Source organism: Symphodus melops, assembly GCF_947650265.1.
Source record: "Symphodus melops genome assembly, chromosome: 2".
NCBI lineage: Eukaryota > Metazoa > Chordata > Actinopteri > Labriformes > Labridae > Symphodus > Symphodus melops.
The window spans coordinates 8,265,739-8,288,073 of NC_136692.1; the positions used below are offsets into that span (position 1 = coordinate 8,265,739).

Genomic DNA, 22,335 nt, shown 5'->3' on the forward strand with positions numbered 1-22,335 from the left:
AAAACTGCCATTACATGTGTTTCATGGGCCATTCATCTTTACGGATATAAATAGAACTCAAGCATACACACGATGGATTTTTAGGTATCAATGGTTGTAAACTTTGAAAAAAGAAAAAATTATCAGGAAGCTTTACCTTTCTGCAGAATCATATTAAAATAGTGAAATTTTAATTTGAAGTTAAACAAAAAAGTATGGCACTAAGGCCAACCATTTTGTTCCATTTTGACAGAGACATATGTCTATGTTTTTAAAATAACTCATCATATGACCACTACATTTTATTTTGAGTCACAGGAGCAAGTAACAAGTCTGAAATGTATGCCAGGTCAACAAAATAAATTTCTTTGTTTCTTACAAAAATAATAAGAGACAAACATGTTTACTCATTCTCACCCTCTACTTGTAAAAATGCATCTCTTAATTGGCTTTGAGGTTGTGTACACAGCTGGGTTTTTTTGTATTTTTTTAGAAAGAGGTATTTTTGTCCAGCACAGCACCATCATTTGTTTTGTGCCGCAGGCTTTGCAGATCCATGCTACTAGATACTTTAATATTTTAAAAGCCACTCAATGCAACTCAACCCAGTGGATGATCTGCGTCTGCCTCGGCCCAAGGTCACTCTGGTTTTAAGTCTCTCTCCTGAAAGTTCACTCTGAAGTCATTTATCTCCCCAGTCCCTGTAAGTTTTTCAATATTTAATTCAATTGGGATTCTGTGGTTAAATCTTGATTTCAGAAAAACATTTTTCATTCTCTTTAACATCTGATGCACACGTGTATCAGAAGGCCATAGCAAATGCAGTAGCTGTCCCTGGATCACAATATTATGCAAAGTAGCAGCAGAAAAGATATCATGAGTGCGAATTCAAGGACTTTGGGGTTGTTTCTCTCTGGTTTATGGTGTGCATCTTTTTGTTCTGAAATATTGGTTGTGAGGCCTTGTTTTCACAGAGCACTGGTCATGGGATATAGTCAGGGTCCGGGAGACAGACACACATGTACTTTAAAGAATAGCATCAGCAGCTATATTGTGACATCAAGTAACTAATATTCAGTTTAGGGTGGGGAAATTAATCGACGTTCTAACCAACGTAATCTTGCCATTGTCGATTATTTCCATTACAGGCACCCCCCTAATATAATGGCAGGGGAAAGCTAAATTCTTAGTAATAATATAAAAGAGCACTTTGTTTTCTTGTTGCAATATGCCAAAAAAGTCATCATTATTACGCTGTATTGATTTTTTTCCCCCATCCCTGGTGTACATGTTACATTTTTAATATATTCTTCTTTTATGCTCATCACAACACTGACAACAGCTTCCCATCCAATTCCAAATTTCTAACTAAGGTGTTTTTAATGCGTTTCTAAAATGGGGATTAAAATCCTTATTTTTTAAAGTGAGTCTTTGATCTTTTAAGCAATGTCTATAAACGACATAACCCCTTTTATTTAGTGACATATTCCTCTTTGTAAAGGTCTGACCAAACAACATCAGGATAAGCAGAATGAGAGGCCAAGAGACACAATAACCCTGATTACCCTGGTTGAGAATAAATTATTTTTAAAAATCCTTTCATTATCCACGCGATGATAAAACGGCTACTGCAACACGTCACTTAAACTCCGCACCATGTGCATAAAACATCAGCTGGCCCTCAGGCTACATGACTGTTAGAAGTTCAGCTGTAAAGGATGAACACACACTGATCAAATTGGTTTGCATTCATTTGTAAATAATAAGTCATAAGCTTAAACATGAATGTCACTAGGCTCACTCACTGGACTGTCTCTGGAGCTTAATCTCACAGTCAGGTGATTTATCTCTCTGTGTGCTCTGACGAAGATTTGTTTAGCTCGGAGGTGTGAGGAGCAGAGTGAGTCAGGGTGTATCACAGCAGCCCTGCCAGTAGTCGATACAAATCCAGAGATACTGCAGCACTGAACCCGACCGTGCAGCTAGAAGTATGCTCCTGTACATAATGCTGGTGGTGCCAAGACTGTATGAGAGGTGTGACACGAGTGTCAGCCTACGCATTAACAGTGGAGCTGTTATCACTGCTGGTATTTCTCGTGTATTTACTGTTTTTTTCCCACACCAAAATCATTATTTTCAGAGTCAATGCCATGATCTCAAAGCCTAAATTATATAGTAAAATAATGCCCTCACCCTCAATGAAATGTGCAGCTTCAAGCGTTGGTTGAAGAAATCTATCTGCTCTCTGTACAGGCTGGATTATTATAGAGTACCTTAACCTTAACTAGAGATTTAGTGAAAGCTCCTGATGCCTCCTAGGCTCTTCATGTCAGAGTGGGTTAGACCTTGGTAAGCCATTGGCTCTTTATGACAGGACAATCTCACAACCTGGGACTCCTCACATGACAGCAGAGGGAAAACTTAACACTTGTGTTAAAAAAAATCTGCACCATTTTTTTTGACAAAAATATAGTCTTTTGAGGAACATAAAACAAAAGAAACCCATCTTATATGAGGGTATTACTCAGACCACTTTGTTCTTTATCAACCATTTTTAGCCTATTAGCCTATCATTATTTATTCTTAATAAAACATCCACACATTCCCTCTATGGTTTCTTTTAAAACATCTTCACACACAATCCACACAGTTGTAGTCCTGTGGCACTGTAGCTTCGGTAACATTAACATTTTTTGGAAATAGTTTCCAATGATATCCACTTTGAATGACTAAAAAGAAGCAAAAAAAGTGATTTATTTGAACCTGTCTTTCACAGACAAAACAAAGTGTTAGCAAGTTGAAACAACCTGCTAGCCAAGCAACATTTAGGCGTGATGCAACTCTGAGCTGGAAGTAATAGTAACTGTAAATCAATAGTCTTACAAACACAGTGTTTCTCCTGGCAATGTGAAAAGGAATGAGTCAACTTGAAAGGAATGATTCTATAAAGAATAATAACCTATACGTATAAATCTCCCCACGGCTTTCACGTTATAGTGACCTTTAGCTTCTTTCGCAGTCCAGCCCACAGTGCTTTATTCACCTTCATCCGTCTCAAAGCTTCTTCTTTTTTTGTTAAAGCAAGCACATTTTTGATCCAAACCACTCAAAATCAACTGTATACTTTGGCCTACATTGTTCACTACCCATAGCACCGAACAGCTGACAGACCGTAATTTGCTAATACAGAAGCTTTTATCAGCTAAAGAGCTAGATATTTCACTTATAAGTTGCAAAAGACCAAGAACAGTGATAATAGAGAATAAATATTGGACAAAAACAAGTGAAAAAGGATTTAAATGTTAATCTGTAATCGCTGAATTAGCAAACAAAAACGATCAACTAGATAGGTCAACATATCAATTTACAACAAGGGCTCACTCTCTAGCCAAAACCAAATACAAGAATCTCTCGTTTCATAATAAGTTAGACTAGTTTTACATAAAAAGGGTCAAATACTAAAGGCTTTTGCTTATTTTTTCGACTTTGTTTCCATAAAAGAAAATCATGCTACTGTACTGATATCTGTTCAAACTGAACCAACGAATGCTAACTGCCTGCCATTTAGCCATTACTTCAATGACACACGGACAAAGGAAGACGTGCGTAAATGCTTTTTAATGTCTTATGGTATTACCCCAATCTTTACCTACTGAAGAAGCATTAACAGTTAGTTGATACAGGACATAATAGAAGAAGGCCAAAGCTGCAGAGCTGCACTGACACCTCATGAGCGTCATAATGGGAGCTGAGGTTCAGCACAGGGCTGAGAGAGTGTATGAGATGAAATGACTCTCACAAAAGTGAGCCAACGGACAGACATACTCTCATCAACCCTGTCTACTATTGATCCAAATGTCTGTTCACTGACACGATTATCCTCCACTATACGTAGATAAACAAAGCAGGGCAGGAGGATGTTGTTGAAGAGTAACAGGACGGTTTTAGCGATGATGTTAGCAAGCCTTGGCAGTATTCAATATGTAAGACAAGCTGTTTGTATACATATTGTTTATTTAAAAAAAAAAAAAAGATAATGACAGAAAATCTCCTTATTACAGGACTGTAAGTCATGCCTGCAGCTAGGAAGTCAATTCATGTAAGCGAGCACATTCATCGCCTCCATGAATGTTTGCCACACTATCTTATCCAATCAGCGCAGTACATTCTGCATCCAATATCTTCTCTAAAGGACTTGAGTATGTTCTTCTGTGTGCGTACATCAAGATCCCTGTGCTAGCCAAAATAAAAGTGGGGACGTCCTCGCTGCTTTAGAGGACGTCTGTGAGAAATGATGCAGGAAATGGCCACAGTGATTTGCGGCTGCATTTGGACTGTCTCAAAGGTCCTTTTATACTCATTAATCCCGAGCCTGCCTTAGAATGATAGTCAAGTTACTGTTAGAGAAGTGAGAAAATGGGTGCAGATTAAATATTTCATGTCTCAACTGGGCATGAAAGTGGTGTTATTATGAGGAAGCATTTAAAAATAATAATAATTTCAATTATTGTGTGTGCGTTCTCCTCGATTCAGTCTTTTGCTTTCACAAGATGATGGAAAAGTTTAAAGAATCAGGACCCTGGATCTCTAAGTCATGGTTAGATGAACACTATCTTACAGACAGTTACAATAAAAACAGAACTGCCCAGAGATGCCAGAGCGTCCTGAGCACAGGCACAAAAACAGTCCTGTCATAATAGATGTGAATACTAAGGTGGCATTATAAATTAATGACTAGCTAAAGGGAAAACAGTCTGATCACAAGTGAAAGGACGTTTAATAAATCAAAATGAAACTGAAATAACAAGTTTCAGATGAGACATGAAAGTGTAGAGGACAGAGAGCTTTTGCTTGGAGGGAGATGTCTTTTTTCTTTATAGCCCAAATAACTTATTAATTTACAAATAAATACCAGCAACTCTTGATGCATACATAATTGTTTAATTACTTTTTTTTTTTTTTTTTTGGGGGGGGGGGGGGGGGTAGGAAACGTTTGTGGCCGAACTTCTTCAATTGATGACTCTGTTGATTGTTTAATCAGAGCTACTGGTGTATTTGGGATGATGAAATGACAAATTAAGACATTTTATACATATTCAAAACTAATACTCTGTGAATGAAGCAAATCAATACATTTGGAACAAATGGAACCCATAGATTTAACAGGTAAATTGTCTGTTTTCACACTAAAAAGTATTGATCGTGTATCCAATGACTGATTTTAGACGTGCACTTAGCTACAAAACCCCTTTTTGGATATGCATGGGCCTCATTCTTAATATCCTCATTATGTATAAAAACAATGATAAACCAGTAAATGCACTTAATTATGTGATTCTTAGTGTTCTATAGATTGTAGGAATGAACTTTCAGACAGGTATATTTACATACACTGATGCATGAGTCTCAAAGCTAGAGAGGCGACTGCCAATCAGGAAGTCAGTCAAAAATGGATGAATGGGTGAATAGATGGGAGTTTCTCCATGATGTAGGACTGTGCAATAAATGATACAGGATTTCACTGTCATGCCTCTCACAGCCACACACATAATTAAAAAAAAAAGCCAATGAATGGATCGCAAACTAACCAGTACAATATTCTGCATCATGTCGTCCTGCCACAAGTGATCACTGGGAAACAATCTGTCTGCAGTATTATTTACATGACTGTAAACTGCAGGTACTGAACCGTGACTATAGTTCAGCTGTTACTTGTATGAAGTAAATCTAATTTCAGTCTGCAAAAATCACATCAACCAGGCTTATATTCTGAACCTTTTCTTCTAGTCATTTCTCTACTTGTCAGCATGACAGCTCCAACTTTTCCTCAGTTCTTGTTTCTACAATCACAGCAGCTTTTCGGCTTTAAGGCCCACTCACTGACTGAGTTTGACTGCTCATGCACTGTATAGTCACATGTGCAGTTTCCCTAACCCCAGCATGCTTCCTCCTCAACTGAGGCATACAGGAGAGTTGAATTCATCCCATGGGAAGATTCTCCTGTGTATAGAAACTACAATGATTGTTTTGCACACATTTCTCTTGAATCAAAATCTGCTCAACATTTTGCATGCGAGCAGGACTGCAGGAAGATGCTACATTCTTAAATGTCATGCTACAATTGTATCACTGCATGTAAACGTTCGAAAACACATCACAGCTGCTTGTCCTCTATATGAGCAGTCGGATTCATCTTGTGGCAGAGCACATCAGAATATCTCTAAATAGCAGGTACACTCCTCACACATCCAGGCCAAGCAGGCCGGTCAAAGTCTCCTGAATGTTGATGATGTCGGAAACTAGATTGACAACCACTTATCGATCTGATATATAGTCAACATTTGGGTCTGCAAGCGCAGAGAGAATCAATGCTCATCATATCTGCACTGCACACATGCCAGTCACACGCAGCGTATCATGTGGGTGTGGACGAGCGGTACTACCAAATGTCATCATGGAGAAATGAAACTGAAGGAGAAAACTAGAAAGCTTTGCATGCACAGGCAGGCCTGGTCAGGTTAATTCACACCGATAGTGATGGTGGGAAAGGGGCGACAGCCTGGCATGTTGCCGCTTTTCCCCTTGTTTCTCAGCAGCCCTGGCTCATCGCTGGACTTGACGTTGCATAAATGTGTTGCACCGGATCAGCAGCGGCGTCAATGAAACGATAATTGTAAACATACGTAGCACAAGCACAAACACACACACACACACACACACGCACACACGGTGAGACACTTGTGCTGTGCAGAGTGAGGGTTTAAAAAACGAAAAGAAATGTGCGTCTCACTTACCTTGCAATCTTCTCCCCATTTTTTTCTTCCGCTCCAACCAAGGAACCGCTCCAGCCTCCACTGACGTCACGCAGCCTCTCTCTGCAGCAGAGAGCAGCAGGCCTGCAGAGGACGAGCAGGGAGGAGAGAGGAGAGGAGAGGAGAGGAGGAAGGAGAAACAGACAGAGAGAGAATGCTTAAACAGATGCAAACACATGAATCATATAAAACACATCCCTCCCATCTTCTGATTATGGAGATGATAGTGTACCTGTGAGTTTGTGGGTGTGGACAAACAAACACGTGCCACACTCTCACAGCTCTGCATTTAATCTATTTAGCACTGCTAGCTTCTTTAATGTTTGCCTTGTTAATCTATCAGTAAAATGTAAAGGTTGAAAAAACATGCATTTCATGAGTCATTCTTTCACTATCTAGCATCCTGTTAATTGTCCAACCAATATGCTTCTCAGACTTTTCTGGAATGACACCAGATTCTGCACCCTTTTTGCAGAATCTGCCTTTCATCAGTTAAAATGATAAGCACAGTACCATATTTACTGTATCACTGTTCTGTTGAACAGCCAATTAGTTAGTGTTTGCTCTCAGGAATATGGGTTAGTTATGGGTCTCTGTGCAAAACATAAAACAATCTAAAATTCTCAAATTTCCTCAGTATAGTTGAGTAAAGTGTAGTTGAGGGAAAATCCTGGAGTCCCAAAGCTTGTTTGTATCCAGAAAGACATTTGTAAAGCCATGGTTTAGTCGTGTGTAGCCATTTGGCGTTGTATAGAAATGTGATGACATGTTTTGTGTAGACTTATTTCATATCATGCTCACTTTGTCCTTGTTGTAGTTGTTTAAACAGCAAGCATGTATCATATAGTATCAGAGGCAGGCGGTTTATCTCTTTGTGGGTCCTTGACTTCTCAAAGTTTGAGAACACTCTGGACCTTTGTATGGCTGGTGTAAGTTAAAGAGGGGGTCATACATCTTAGAACTAACTTTCTAGTGATGACTAAAAATAGAAAACAAAACAGAAATCCACCTCTAGTGATTCTTCACACAGCTGTGGGCTAGGTTTGTTCACATTTATGTACAGCTCTAAGTCTTTGTCCTTGTGTTGTGTCTCTTAAGGAGTTCTTCCATTTAGTTTTGTGAGATACACATTTAATCAGTGATATTATATGGATAGTTCTCTAAAAAAACAAGATTCTGCTGAAATGACATGTTTAGATATAAAGCAACAGGTGTCTGGAGGAATCAAAACATGTAGTATTTGGTGTTCCTGCAGGGAAAAGTTAGTTGTCATTGAAATGGCTTAGATTGGTGTGAAGAATTTAAACTACAAAAAAACACGAAACTATATAAAAACATTTGATTTTTAACTTTGTATAACCCTAAATCTAATTGAATCAAGGACCGTGCATTTATGTATTCTCCGCTGAAGAAAATGTGAATTAGACACAATTTGTAAACACTCTTCTTCACATTATCAGTGTTGTAACACAAGGTTCAACTTAGGTCTAATTGAATTTCTACATAATTATTTTCATAGAAAAAGTGCTACAGTGTCTCTTGATTTCTACACAGACAACACACATGGATAAACGTAACTTTAAGACAAGCAAAAAGTAATTCACGCAATCATCTTCCCCAGATTGATAACTGGAACTCCTTCAAATAAACATAAACAAACAAAAGCTCTCTCTCACCTACAACTAGTTCAGAATGCAGCAGCTTCTTCATACAGCTTCTCACAACTGACATCAAATCACTCAAATCATTGCTTCTTTGTATTTGTTCCATCTTTGATTTTACTGATCACTTTTAAATGCCTGAGTCTGGCCCAAACCTAAAAAGCTGAAACATCACCGCATAGACCAGCTGCCAAAGATCCTCAGGTGAGGAAGTGCTCTCTCTTCAGGGCCCCTCCGTTTTGGAAAACTTGTGTGAAGAGATAAGACAAATGGAGTCAGTCTTTTAAATCAGTTATTAAGACGACTTCTTCATACTGGCTTTTTTATGATGTTTATTTCAAATGCTTTTTACTGTTTTTTACACCTATCTGATCATCATGGTGTTGATCATTGCTATAACTGGGGATGCCACAGGGCCCTGTTTGAGTTTATGTGGTTGCATTGCCTTCTGAGCACCCTGAGTTTTATTTGTTTGTGAAATGTCATAGCAAACTCTTGTTTTAATGTTTGTACATAAATAATTATGTTGTAATACTTTTTTTATGATTTAGGTAGCTTGGGATCCTATATGTCAACACATCATCAGCCAAAGATGTGAAATAGTCCACCTCAATCTTATTGCACCTTTCTTTGATAAACCCAGCTTGTTTGAAGAGCATTCATGAGACATCTATACTTTAGAATAACATCTTGGAAGAAGGGTGTGTTATGTGAATTATTAAGAAAGGTCACTTTACCATAACTGCTGTATGTCTTCATCAAGTGTTCATGTCGTAATAAATAAAGGCTTAATTGAGGTGGAGGACACTACAACAGTGAGCTTTTACAGAATTGGGCAGAAGACCTTAAAGGGGAAATGCAAAATAAAAGTTTAGTTAACAGGTGTGTGTGTGTGTGTGTGTGTGTGTGTGTGTGTGTGTGTGTGTGTGTGTGTGTGTGTGTGTGTGTGTGTGTGCGTTAATTCACCTGGTTTTGTGTGCATGTATTTCTGGGTGAAGAGTGAGAGAAAGTTGCAGGATACCATTTAGGAGCTCAGGCACCACTTACTGGCCAAAGAGGAGAAATACACCATGAGCAGGCTGCCATATAAAAATGTTGAAACGGATCACGGATCACCTCCTAACAAATGCACAGATTAAGTCATGTCTTTCCATACGACCACCATAACAGCTGAAAACAATACAAATCAACATTGTTCATCGGAGCTCTTCATAATGTTCCCTGTACATGTGATTCATTGAAATACTGTAAAGTTCACAACAAGGCACACAGAGGGGAATGGGACTTATTTAGGATCATGTATGTACAGTATGTATGTATTGGTGTGTTTGAATGTATTCAACTTTACATTCTGTTATTATTCACACAGACTCAAAATTCATACATGAAGCTGTGGACATGCATGAATTTACAGACAGAGAGAGGGCACTGCACACAGGGGGCGCACTAGAGCAATTACAGGGGTTCCTTGCTGTTGCACCTCAACAGCAACCAGTTCAATGTTTATGTCCATACCAGTACTTGAACTGGTACTCAACCCAAGTCCCTATAGACCAAACTACTGCTGCTCCCCTATCGTGACAAAAATTGGACATTTAAAGCTTCAGCGTCATTTACCTCTGAAATACATGACAGAAATAGTTTTGAACACAAAATGACCCAAAACATCAACAAGCTATCAACAAATGATAACCATATATTATTAGAAAATCTACGACAGAACGGCAAATGTTCCAATGGAATAAGTGCAATAAAGCAGTGTATATATAATCTAAAGTCCTCACACTGTGATGTCTAATATGCACATAACCTTGCTTCAATTTGAAGCGGCAATTAAAAAGTCTAAGCACCTTAGTCTTTTGTTTTTTTCCCCCTGAGAATTCATTTAGTCTGCTCTCCTTTTAAACGATCATTTTTTAGATCATTCTGAGAAAGTACACAGAACATTAAGATGTCAAATGGGCCATAATTCATCACACTCCTGACACTCTGAAATTACTCATGCCCAATGTCAACTTTTTCAACACTCATTTTCTCAGTAAAACTTGTATAAGATGAAAGATGCTCTTTCAATAGAAATTCAATAGAAAATGTTTTTTCTCTGTGGTAAACATTGTTGTACACATCCTCAGGCAGTATGAATGGAATGATGATTGTAACTAGTTCATGTTACAGCAAGAATGTGCTGAAGTGATTTCTTGATGTCCTTAAATGTTTTAATGAAAATAATTTAACACACTCTCAAATCTGATACTGTTTTGTTGTTGTTGTGCTAATGATCAGACGCTGTCTTCTTTGTCATTGTGAAAATCAGCCGTAATATCTGTCAATAATCAATCTTATTGAAAAATGTATGTGATGATCTGTTCGTCTGATTCGTCACATGTTTTTTGCTTATATCATTTTAATAGACCAATCAACCCTCGCTCAACACAGCCGATTCAATATGTTTTATATGTTGATTTTCTTTAAAGATTATTTATGGGATTTGTACTTATTTGATACAATGCTTTGAAAACAGAAGATGTGGGGAGGAGATGACATACACTGAATTGGATCCAGCGACCGGTGTGACGAGGACTTAAGCCTCATAGATGGGGCGCCTGATCTATCATGTGAGCTAAACCAGCGCTCCTGAATTCTTCAATAAGCTTTGTTTGGCTAACACGCCAAGTCAACACTGCTAATGATGTGAATACAGCTCCATTATCAATGACCAGAATATCAGGTTTGTTATAGTTACATGTGCACTCTGATTTGAGCCCACTCTTATAAAACCAAGACAAGAAGTGATCAGTAAGTCAGGATTCTTTTCAACCTTATAACCGATGCTTCTCATGGCTTCTGTAGAAAGATAATCAATTACTTCATAGCTCTGTACTTTAAATAGGATTATGATGAAGTGAGCAGAGATAGATTATTCTATACATTTCACAAGCCCTAAAAAATGCATAGCAACCTGTAATCATCTTGTCTATTTGTTATTACAGCACATAAATGATCGCATCCTTCTGATGGCTCCATTTCTTGTTTTCTCAGCATCTTTTTTTTTGCACTGGGTTGTAGGAATTATTAATTTTGGTTAGTTCTAATGTAAGTTTTCATATGGGTGCATGTTAGAAGAAATAGTCGCTGATACTGATATAACTATGTTAGGCTGTAGGGTTGTCGCGATACCAGGTTTTTAAAAACAAAATCAATACCTGTTTTGATACCATGGCAACGAAAATAGAATCCTAGGCGCTCAGTCTTTGGAAATTTCTTAAAATAGCACAAAAACACTGGCAACATTTTGGAAACAAAACATTAGCAATGTATTTGTTTAATTTAGCCCATGCCCTCTCTCTTTTTTTCTGGTTGCAGCTCTTGAATTTAGATATGACTAACCTGTATGATCTGAGGTTTTTTCAAAGCTTTGATACTTTTCCATAGCAGTGATGGAGATTGTTTTTGTGTCAAGACACATGATATAGAAAAGAGCATGGTGCAAATGCAGATAACCTATATGAGACTGATATCATTACCCTCATAGAAATCACACATCCATACAGATAATAGCATGAACCAATTCAGCATTCATCTTCTTGGTCATTTGACATGTTGTTTTAGTAACAGTGATGATGATCAGTCTCATTTTGCTGATAGTTAGACAGTGTTTTGGACGTAAAGACAAATATGCAACAGTATAAGTGGTCCATGTTATTTAATCAGTTGATATTCTAATCAACTAAACAATATCAAATCCAAGGTGCATCTTACCCTTTTTTATGTAGCTATATTGTCTGCCATATCCTTGAGCCTGTCATACACTTCACAGTAACAGCTGACACCTTCAGGCTGTTTTTATTTTTTATTTTTTTAATCACCCTTTTCATCAGTCCAAAAAAAGTAAAAACCCAAACCTGTTACATCAATCTCTACCCCTCTACGCCCTCGACGTACCACACTCATCCAGTCATGACAGGGAAAGACTGACACACAAAAGCTTAAAAACTCTCTGCTTCGGGACATTTTGATAGGATGAATATGATGCCGGGCCGTTTCCTCGCTCTCACGTCAAAAATGGTGGCAAATTTAGAGCGAACACCTTTATCCATCCCTCCTTATTCATATTTATGAGAAGTGAGTGACAAACTCATTGTGTGGTAATTACAGTGTGGTGAACCTTCATTGTCTTTAGATTGGTGGAGACTGAGACACGCTGTGCTTTGGCTTGCTGCACTAATGCAAACCTCTTCCATGTAGATATTATTAGTCACTGTTTGCTTAGCAACCACAACACATGTCTGACATTCTTGTACAATAAAAATGTTTAGCCCAGAGTTTATTTTGGCTGCAGGGATTTTGGAAAAAAAGTGTACAAGAAGAAGACATAGGCAAAGAATTAAAAAAAAAAAAAAAAAAAAAAGATGAAGAGGTTTGATACCCAACATTGCATACACTAAAGCAGCTTTTATCTTACATCCACAAGTGCAAATAACATAAAATATTAAATCAATAGAAGAGATACATTTTTGGATGTGAATATTTGTCACATGTTTAATTTATTATAAAGGACGATTCAAGTTGTACTTTTTGGACTATACATGTTCCAGTCAGTGTGGTTATAATGATATTCTGAACAGAAATTAGCCTTTTCACCTGACCTCAAAATCCACTCAGTTCAATAGGTCATGTTTGGCTTAATGACCCACAACCAAACACATCAATAAGCTGTGGCTGTATGGGGAAGTAGCAGCAATAATTCAACCTAAAAAGAGAGATAAAGCAGTTAAAGCTTTGAACAGAAGGGGGCACCAGTAATGTACAAGCATGAACATTAAAGTCAGTAACTGAATATTATGACAGTGCTTTTTATTTATCTTTTTATACATCAGAAAAAGATCAGATTAGAAATGTCTGTAATTGTTTACAGATCAGCAATGCTTTCAAATGTTTCGCAACATCAATTTTAATTATGAAGGATTTGAAGGAAGTACATTTCATAAAGCTCGATGTTCTGCCTGATCAGAGACCACAGAGTAAAAAAAGAGATCCAAGGTGGCTAGCACCCTCAAAGCAGGAGGAGTTTCTGCTACCTCAGTAAGTCGAACAGGATTTCGCTGTCTGTTTACACTCAGGGTGACACAAAGGAACCACATACAGGCCTGTGGGAGCTCAGCTAATATCAATATATCACCTCAAATTCCAATTATCCTCACTAAAGGAATCAAAGAGATGAAACTCCAGGCTTACAGTTTGAGAATCATTATCACAGTCACTGAACAACAACACAACTCAATCAAAGGGGTTTGGTTTATTTTAAAACAGTCCAGCTATGAAGAAATGTGTGAGTGTGTGTGTGTGTGTGTGTGTGTGTGTGTGTGTGTGTGTGTGTGTGTGCATGACGGCCTCAAAACAGGGAACTATGAAACATCTAAAAAACACATTAAGATGTCTTTAAGTGTTGTCGGCAAACAGTGCTGCTTCTGTCACCTGGAGCTGGATAAATTAATGTGTTTTCTGCAGAAATGTTCCAACTACTGATCCAACTATACCGGGGGAATAATAAGCTCATTTCTGCACTTCCATGAATGTATCTTTTAAATGGCTTTTAGAAAAGAGTGTGATTGCAATAAGTGCCATCATTTACTTTGACTTTTATCTACACATTGGAAATAGATGCTTTTATTATTTGACCTTTGGAATTTTAAAGTAAACTTTAATGCAATATCAACGTTTTTAAAATAAAGTACATACACAGAAAAAAAAACACCCCTCGCAGTTGTACATTCAAAATTACTAATTACATTTCTGCAGGAATACAACAAAAAAACTCAATAAATTTAGAAATTTTCTACATTTGCCCAACCCATCATATTTATCCTTATCTTCAATTGCACAATGTACATATTTGAATAAGAATAAGTATGTACTGTCTTTGAAAAGAAAGACATGATAGACAGCATTTTGTGTTGCATGCAGCTTAGTGTTATGTCCATTGTCACACTGATTTCTGAATGGAATCAGATCCTGCTGACTACAAAGGCATTAATATCCCGATGTAGTAAAACACAGGTCTTACAGCAAAAAAAGCACACGTGTCACAATGACAACGATTATCCACATCTCTGCATTCTTAGCTTGAGCCATGGATGTTGCCATAGTAACACGAGTATGTCTTATCAAGTACGGCCCTTGTGATTTTTCCCCCCTCTGCAACTTATTTAGGCTGTTCACTGTAGGTATGACAACAGGCTGTTGAGTTGTTGCATTCATTTCCATGTTAATTTGCTAGCTTAACCTTTGATCCTGCCTTGTCAAACAGTTGTCAGCTAATATTAAATTAGGGCTTGTAATTGTGGCTTTTTATGTAAATGATGTAAAAATGCTTCAAAACTATAAATAGGCATTATTCCCCTGAGAGCTAATATGATGGTCTCTGTGATATGAAAACATTTCTGCAGCGTTTTAGTGATACCATTTGTGCTACTAGGTGCCTGAAGTTGATCTCTTTTTCTTTCTGGATTTGATACAATGACTGCTCAGCATGCATGATGTAAGCTTACTGTTATAAGTATATGATTTAACTGGATTTTTACTAGATTTTATATCAATATGAGTAAAAACTGTGACTTTAAGCCCCATGTCACCAGTCTGCAGAAACCCTTACATTTCAGCAGCATTTTGCTTGCATAGCAGAACTACAAAGTGCAGATTTTATTTGAACTTGGTAGTCACTTTGTAGCTCAAACTGGTCACACACTTGCGCTTCCTCCCTGGATGAAAATAATGAGGCTGTTTGATGTGTGACCACTACGGGCTGTAATGAGAGGAGTAGACTGTTCAGGACACATGAAAGCTCTTCAGTCCATTTGGACCACGAGCGGCCATTACAATATGGGACCGAGACACCACGGAGGTCTAGCTGGCTGACTTTATGAAGGGGCGGTACAGGATTTAATGATGAAGGTAACAGCTAAACCTGTCACCCTTTTAACTTCTTGTGGATGGAGGGAGAGAAAAATATTCAGAGGTGTTAAACACAGGTGGACCTCAAGGGCGCAGTGAATGGGCCATAAGAACAGAAACATGGTCACATTTAAAACGACTGTGAAACATTCAGGTGCAGTGGGAGATCACAAATGAAGAGAATCTGCTACATAAATTAAAGTCCTTGATTGTACCGGCGCTGCGACTGTTTAAGTGATTGTTCAACTTCAATCATACTTCTCGATTCGTTCATAATGATAATTTCTTTGAGGGTTATTCTCTTTACCAAAAAAAATCTGCTTAACACTAACAGCCTACAAAGTGATGAGTCCATAAATTATCCTTTTCTCTCGTCCAGAGGCAGGAAGCAGCACGTCTAACTCTCATCATATCAATCTCTGCCTCCTTCACAAGACGCCACTGTCAGTAGTGCCAGCAGAGACACAAACACAGAGAGAGGATGAGTAGGAGGAAGGACGAGCTGATGGTGATGGAAGGATCAGCATCTCTTCATTTATCTGCAGGACGCTAGAGGAAGAGCCCAGCTGAGAGAGGGGTTAATATGTCTCCAGTCTAACTCCTTGGGGACTTTGTGATTTGTCTCTTTAGATGTAAGAAACACAAGTGACAAGAATCTAGTTAATGGTTAAACGCAGCATCCTGCCACCGGGCACGATTTTGGCTCCATGACAAAGGAAGGCCCGCCTCAGCCTCTTAGGACACTGTGGACGAGCGGGGGCCCTGTCACTATCTGTCTCCCCAAAGATGGCAGTTCCTAATGGGTTAATCGTTAACAGACACGTCGATGCATCAATCCTGAGGAATGACATGGAGTGTAAATGCACAGACACACAGACGGTGGGAGCCCAATGCTGATGCTGTAAACATATCTTGTTAACAGGAAGCAGACCCTATGCCACCACAGCATTGAGTGACAGGATCACAGATGACTAACAACAACACAGCAGACTGCTTTTTTTTTTCATCTCTCCTTCTCCTGTGTGTCCTCACTAAGCATTTAGGCTTCTAATTTTTTCAAAGCTGAATGAGGCATCCTCACCTCTATTTATCTTTCGTAAAGGAAAATACTAAAGAGCAAATTAAACAAGAACGTATGCATCCATGCTTTTTTTTTTTTTAAAGCAGCCAAATAGGCTTGCACATATAAGAAATGTATCTTAATGTGTCTAAGGTTTTCGAGAAAATATAAAAGCAGAATAACATCTTTGAAAAAGACGGGAGAAACAGTTCTCATACTTGTGAGAAACTAAACTAAAATAAAATTAAATAAACATATATCGGCTAAACAGATATTTTTGGAGAATGAAAAGAGTCGATGTCAGGCATCGAGTCTGATGTGGAAAATTAATTTTACAATGTCAAAACACAAAACGCTTAAACAGGAAATCTGTGTATGAGCCAATGAAATAAAAAAAGTATGCAAACTGCCATAATGCCTGAATGGGAGGGTTGTGAGAGTGTACATATATTTATAAATGCTTTTGCAACATGTCTGTTGTCATTTAAATCCTTTTTTGGTGTGCTTCAGTGTAATCAACCTTCTTCAGTCGCTCGGTTTCTCTATTTTTAACTGCCTGTGAAATCCTCTCCAAATCTTTCCAAAGCAATTATAAAAACTACAACCTAAATACCACTGTTAATTCACATGGTGATTGCTTACAACACAAGAGGAGAGACTGTGGGGCCTGCAGTGAGAGATTTGATTTTTAAATGTGTACTGCTGATCTGACTCATGCATATGAAAGCCCCCATTTAAAGCGCCAAGAATCGCAGGAGGGGGACAAAACCTGTCTCTTTAGGTTTCCAACACTCTACAGGTTTGAGATCAGAGACGGATTCAGTGTGATATACGGCTGCAGCTTTTCAGGCTTGGGAAACATACTGTAGTGTATACGCCCCTGTGTGACCCCAGCATGGCTCCTATACACTCAGACAGAGAGAGACGTCACTCTCTGAGCACTCCCCCTGTGAAAGTGACAGTCCATCAGCGGCTAAAAACCATTTGGGGGGCAGAGCCAGCCATTATGCACTGCTGAGGGGGGACAGTGAGGAATAAGGAGGGGAGGAGACTTTGTGACACTACAGCTTTTCAATGATGCTAACCAGAAGGGGGTAAGCAGAAAGTACAAGCAGGCAGCGAAGAAGAAGAAGAATACAGCTGCATGTTTCCTCTAAAATAAATGATTGTAAATTGCCACAGCTATAAAATTGCATTACGTTGAATAGAACAATAGCCAAGATGCTGATCATCCTGTCACATCTGATGTCAAAGTCTAAAATCTCTTTGATTTAAACGTATAAAAAACATTCAGTTGACTCAAAGAGCAGGGTATGACAGCACAGAGTAGGGGATGATAAAATAAATCAGAATGGAATCAGGTAGGACTATATAGAACAGATCAGAGGAGAGCACAATAGAAACAGAATACAACATAACTGTAAAAAATATCACAGAATAGAAGCACATCTAATAGGGAGAGCAGGAAACATTGGACAGAACAGAATAAAGAAGAGCAAAACATGTAAAAAGAAAGAGATCAAATGAAATAGAGAGGAACAGAACAAAACACACGTCCATGAGATTAGGGAAGAGTAAATTTGAATGAAATGGAGTGAAAGAATATGACTTCAAGTTGGGGAGAATGGATTGAAAACAAGAAAACAATGGGGAATCAAAAAATGGAGAAAAAAAAAAAAAGCATCCAAAAAAGAAGAAAGTGGAATAAAACAGCTCTCCTTGTTTTAACATCAAACAAAAGAAACACGCTTGTGATCTTAAACCTTTACAAACAGCCACTGTCTGATTCTCTCTGTGTGATTTAGGTCACTTCTGTTCGTGTCCGGAAAATAATGGGGCTCTGTGTTCTCTGTTATTCCTCACTAATGGCTCCAATTCACAACTACCAGAATTTTAGCGGGCATTAAAACAACTGTTGCGAGCACAGAGAGGGAGAGCGGGCTGCTAATGCTGAAGTAGCTACATTTTGCATACATTTCATGGAGCTTCAAAGAGCCATGCTTGATTTGGCTCGTTAATTTAGATGCAGAATACATACAGTAGTTGGCGTTTGAGGCTGGTGTGCACATGCAAATCGTCGCCCTGCTTGACGGCGAGGGGTGCACTGTATGAGCTGAGCATGTTCAGCCCACTCGTTTTTATACTACTAGTCTTTATGTCCCAGCACTGCCTCCTCTCCCAGGCTCTGATTCCATCTTGGCAATGACAGACATGCACACACACACAAACACACACAACACACACACAACCACACACACACACAAACATACACACAAACTAATACACTTCCTCCTTCACTCACTTCTTTCTCTGAGTGAAACACACATGCGCAGAGTTTTCTTCAGACTTCAACACATTTTCTTTGCTTCTCTATGGGTGAGCCATCATTATCTAGAGAGAGTGCCAGTGTTTGGCCGCAGACAGCCTCCTTCCCAGCATTCAACTGAACAGGCGAGATATAGGCTGCTGCTAGTGACACAGCTGTCATAGACTCGCCTCATTACTGCTGTTGCAAATGTCAAAGCACAAAAGTAATCACTCATAGGTCTACTGGACACATCGTCATACTCATATCATTGATTTGAAAGGAAAAAGGGTTGACAGTCAGTCATGGTTTATAGATGAGAGGTTTTATTTGTAAGATTCCTACTTGCTAATGTGACTGCAGGTTGCTGTGTATTTCAAACAAGTAATAGCATGATTCAATTCAATTCAAAAAACGTTATTTGTCCCCGGGGGACAATTCAAGATGATGGACGTTTTTTTTTCTCCACACAGGCACAAACTTTCTTCAGAGTCATTACTGTCAATCCAAGATCCAGCAGGTTGCAGCTCACAGAGTTCATGATACACAGTATGAGAAACGAAAACTTATTCTGGAGATGTTCCTGTATCATTTTTTTTCCTCCCTGGTACCGATTCTGGAAGCCTAAACTTGAGTCTTTTCAATTTCGTGTACATCTCTAATTACGTATAGAGCGCTCAGCATAATATACAAACTTACAAAGTACTAAGCAATTACTAATTTCCCAGAAACATGTTCAAATTTTAGGGACTAATGGACACTGAAATTGGGATTTGTGCATTGACTAGCATACTTAGCGCATTTTAGCTAGCACCTTTACAAGCAAATGATTTGTGAGGGTTATTTCAATGTTATCAGGTTAACCAGATTTGTCAAACAACAAAGTCCGCCTCTGACTTGTATCATGACTGATTTGACGGATCATTCAACATTAGAGGAAGCTGTCTTGACTCTAGCACCAGCTGATCCTGTTAATGGTTAAACTTTCATCCCGTTGTCGCTAACAGCTCCTGTCACAGGCGTCCAAAAGTTTCCTTTTAGTGTCACAGGAGTTAATCAAAGTTTCTGCTGTTTGAAAGTGATAGAAAAAAGTGGTGACAAGTTTTTTTGTTTTTAACATCAATACGAGCAATATGTCCTCCTCAAGAGGTCTATTTGTCCTCAGATCAGATCTGGTGTCCTGCTGTTGGCTCAGTCTTGGAAGAAGATACACTTCGTTGGGAAATTATATTTTGCTGTTTGGATGAGTTTAGAAAGAAGTCCATTCTATCCTCGGGGGACAATTCATGTCATCATCTTATGAAGCAGGGGTTCCAAAACTTATTGTCTGCTGGGCCCCCCCTTTCCGCTGACCCCCACCCCAATCCCTCATCATACACATCAACATTTTACAGTCTATGATCAACATATGTCGACATAAACTAAAGAAACAGCCGATCACGCTCTTTGTTCATAAATTCACATATTTTGGATTTGATGTTGAACATTGGTTGTATTTATGATAACAGACTGAAAAAAACTAACAATTGACTTTTAAAAAAGGATGTTATTAGAGGTGACACTCTAACACGAAACATCCAAATTTGTGACATCTGGGGATTCATGTTCAGCCTTATTTTTACCTGGAAGTCCTCTAAAAAAATGTCTGCCATGCTTTGTGAGCACTGAAAAATTGTGGACATTGTCACTGTTTTTGTTAAGCCTTACCAGGCCCACCCTGTCATATCTTCAGGTTTATCTATTACTTAGATAATACTTAAGCTGCCAACACACCACATGTAGATGCAACAGGTCAAAAAGAAATGATTACATGCTTTAAAGCTGGAATGATTTCTTCTGTTAACTGTGTAGTTTCTTTGGGGTTGAGTAAACACACAGCTGCACCACAGAGCTGCAGCAGCATTTCATGGGATAAAATCATACGTTTCAAGGGCACCAGAAACTTCCATCCATAACTGAACTACTGTGAAGTCATACAGCTATCTGTGTATTGTTGTCAGTAGTTTCCATTCACTTACAGCCTATACCTTGAGTCTTTAGAAGTAGTTTCCATAGAGATGTTGTGCCAAGGAAAAACATGGTAGACTGGACTCCTTGACCCTCAAGTTGACCTATAGTTTATGAAGGAGCAAGGAAAAAAAGTTCTCCTCTCAGTCTTGATCAGAAATACAAATGAAGAATTGGGGCGCCTGAACAATGGAAAGAATTAGGCACTTTAAAATGTTTGCATAACGAGCTCCTTCACAGTGGTTCTCTTCTTTTTAATCACCTGCACTCTCCAGACCACCTACACCCTTCTTCATGATCAGATACAGGACCGACGGGCTGATGTGTGATCCGAGGAATTAATCTGCTAAGCCTGATTGCCATTACCGCCATGCGATTATGCACCTTGATTACTGAGCCCACCCCAAGGACCATGACGTGCCCGGGTGCACATTTTAAAGGTGCGCATGAAATTATGTGGTGATTACGCCACAATAGATCAATCCACCAGCGAATGAGACTGTGTGGCCATATGGACCGTCTCAAGTAGGACTGTGATTATTAATAGGTACTTGAGGTGACCTGATACCTGAAGCTTGAACCGCTGAGGCTGCCTCCGATCCTTCATGTAAGCAAATAAATTCATTTTCATACATTCTGAAAGTCATTATTGGATTATTGTTGTAGCTGTAGCACTGTTTGGAGTTCAAGCATGAATAAAAGGAATGCTGGGCTCTTCAGAGTCGACTGGGGCTGCACTTGTTCCTCTTAAGATCGACTTCAACATTAAATGGAGGCACAATTGTGCATGAGCTTCACTCTAAGCAGGGTGTTATAATCCAGTTTACTGCCTATATAATATAGATGATCTGGAGGTCAGTAAGAGCTTATTATATGCAGTATGATGCAAAGAAAAATATAGATTATGCAGAAAAAACTTTTGTGTGCCAATACGAGCAAAGAAAGCTTGTGCTTACAAGTAATGAATATGGAAGTACATATCATTCTGCAGTGACACTTATCCTCAGAATTTGGGGGCCACCTAATCCTTCACTGTCAATGTCAAGATTTTTTTCATTTAATCCTGTGCCAAAGTATTCATTTGGGAAAGCAGATAAATAGTGCTATTGACTTACCCAGAAGCAATCCTACATCAAGCGATTAATTGGATGAGACAATAAGGAAGGGAAATCACATCTGTTCATGGTTTTATGTATGGAATATGTTAGTCACACAGAGACATAGCCTCAGATAAACCCCCCAATGTAACAGTCCTAATGTTAACGTATTTGCATTTGAAATCACCTGGCAAGGACTTAATGGACTTGATGTGCTACCATTCACAGCAGAGGTCCACATTCTGAGAAAGCATGGTTCTCCGTGGCGGTCATGTGCCCTTCTTGCACAATTACTTAATGGCTTCAGCAATTACGCATATCTACAGGAGTAAAAAAAAAAAACATAAATGTCAGGGAGTGGAAAAGAACTGATTTATGCCTTTTAGTCTGTAACAAAGCACAAGTTGTTCAAGGTTTATGACACTGCAAACGTATTCGATAAAGACAACACGGATGAATTTGT

The 22,335-nt window shown here is 38.7% G+C and overlaps 1 protein-coding gene across 2 annotated transcripts in view; it reads right to left on the minus strand.

The window, feature by feature from the left end:
• Nucleotides 1-6,919, minus strand: part of fbxo41 (F-box protein 41) — a 44,896-nt gene extending 37,977 nt beyond the window's left edge. Inside the window, exon 1 of one of the 2 annotated variants that reach the window (XM_079337511.1) lies at nucleotides 6,774-6,919. The gene's annotated coding sequence lies outside the window, so the exon portion shown is untranslated. The remainder of the gene's footprint in view (nucleotides 1-6,773) is intronic. The other variant, XM_079337512.1, reaches the window with a different exon arrangement.
• Nucleotides 6,920-22,335: the final 15,416 nt, after the last annotated feature.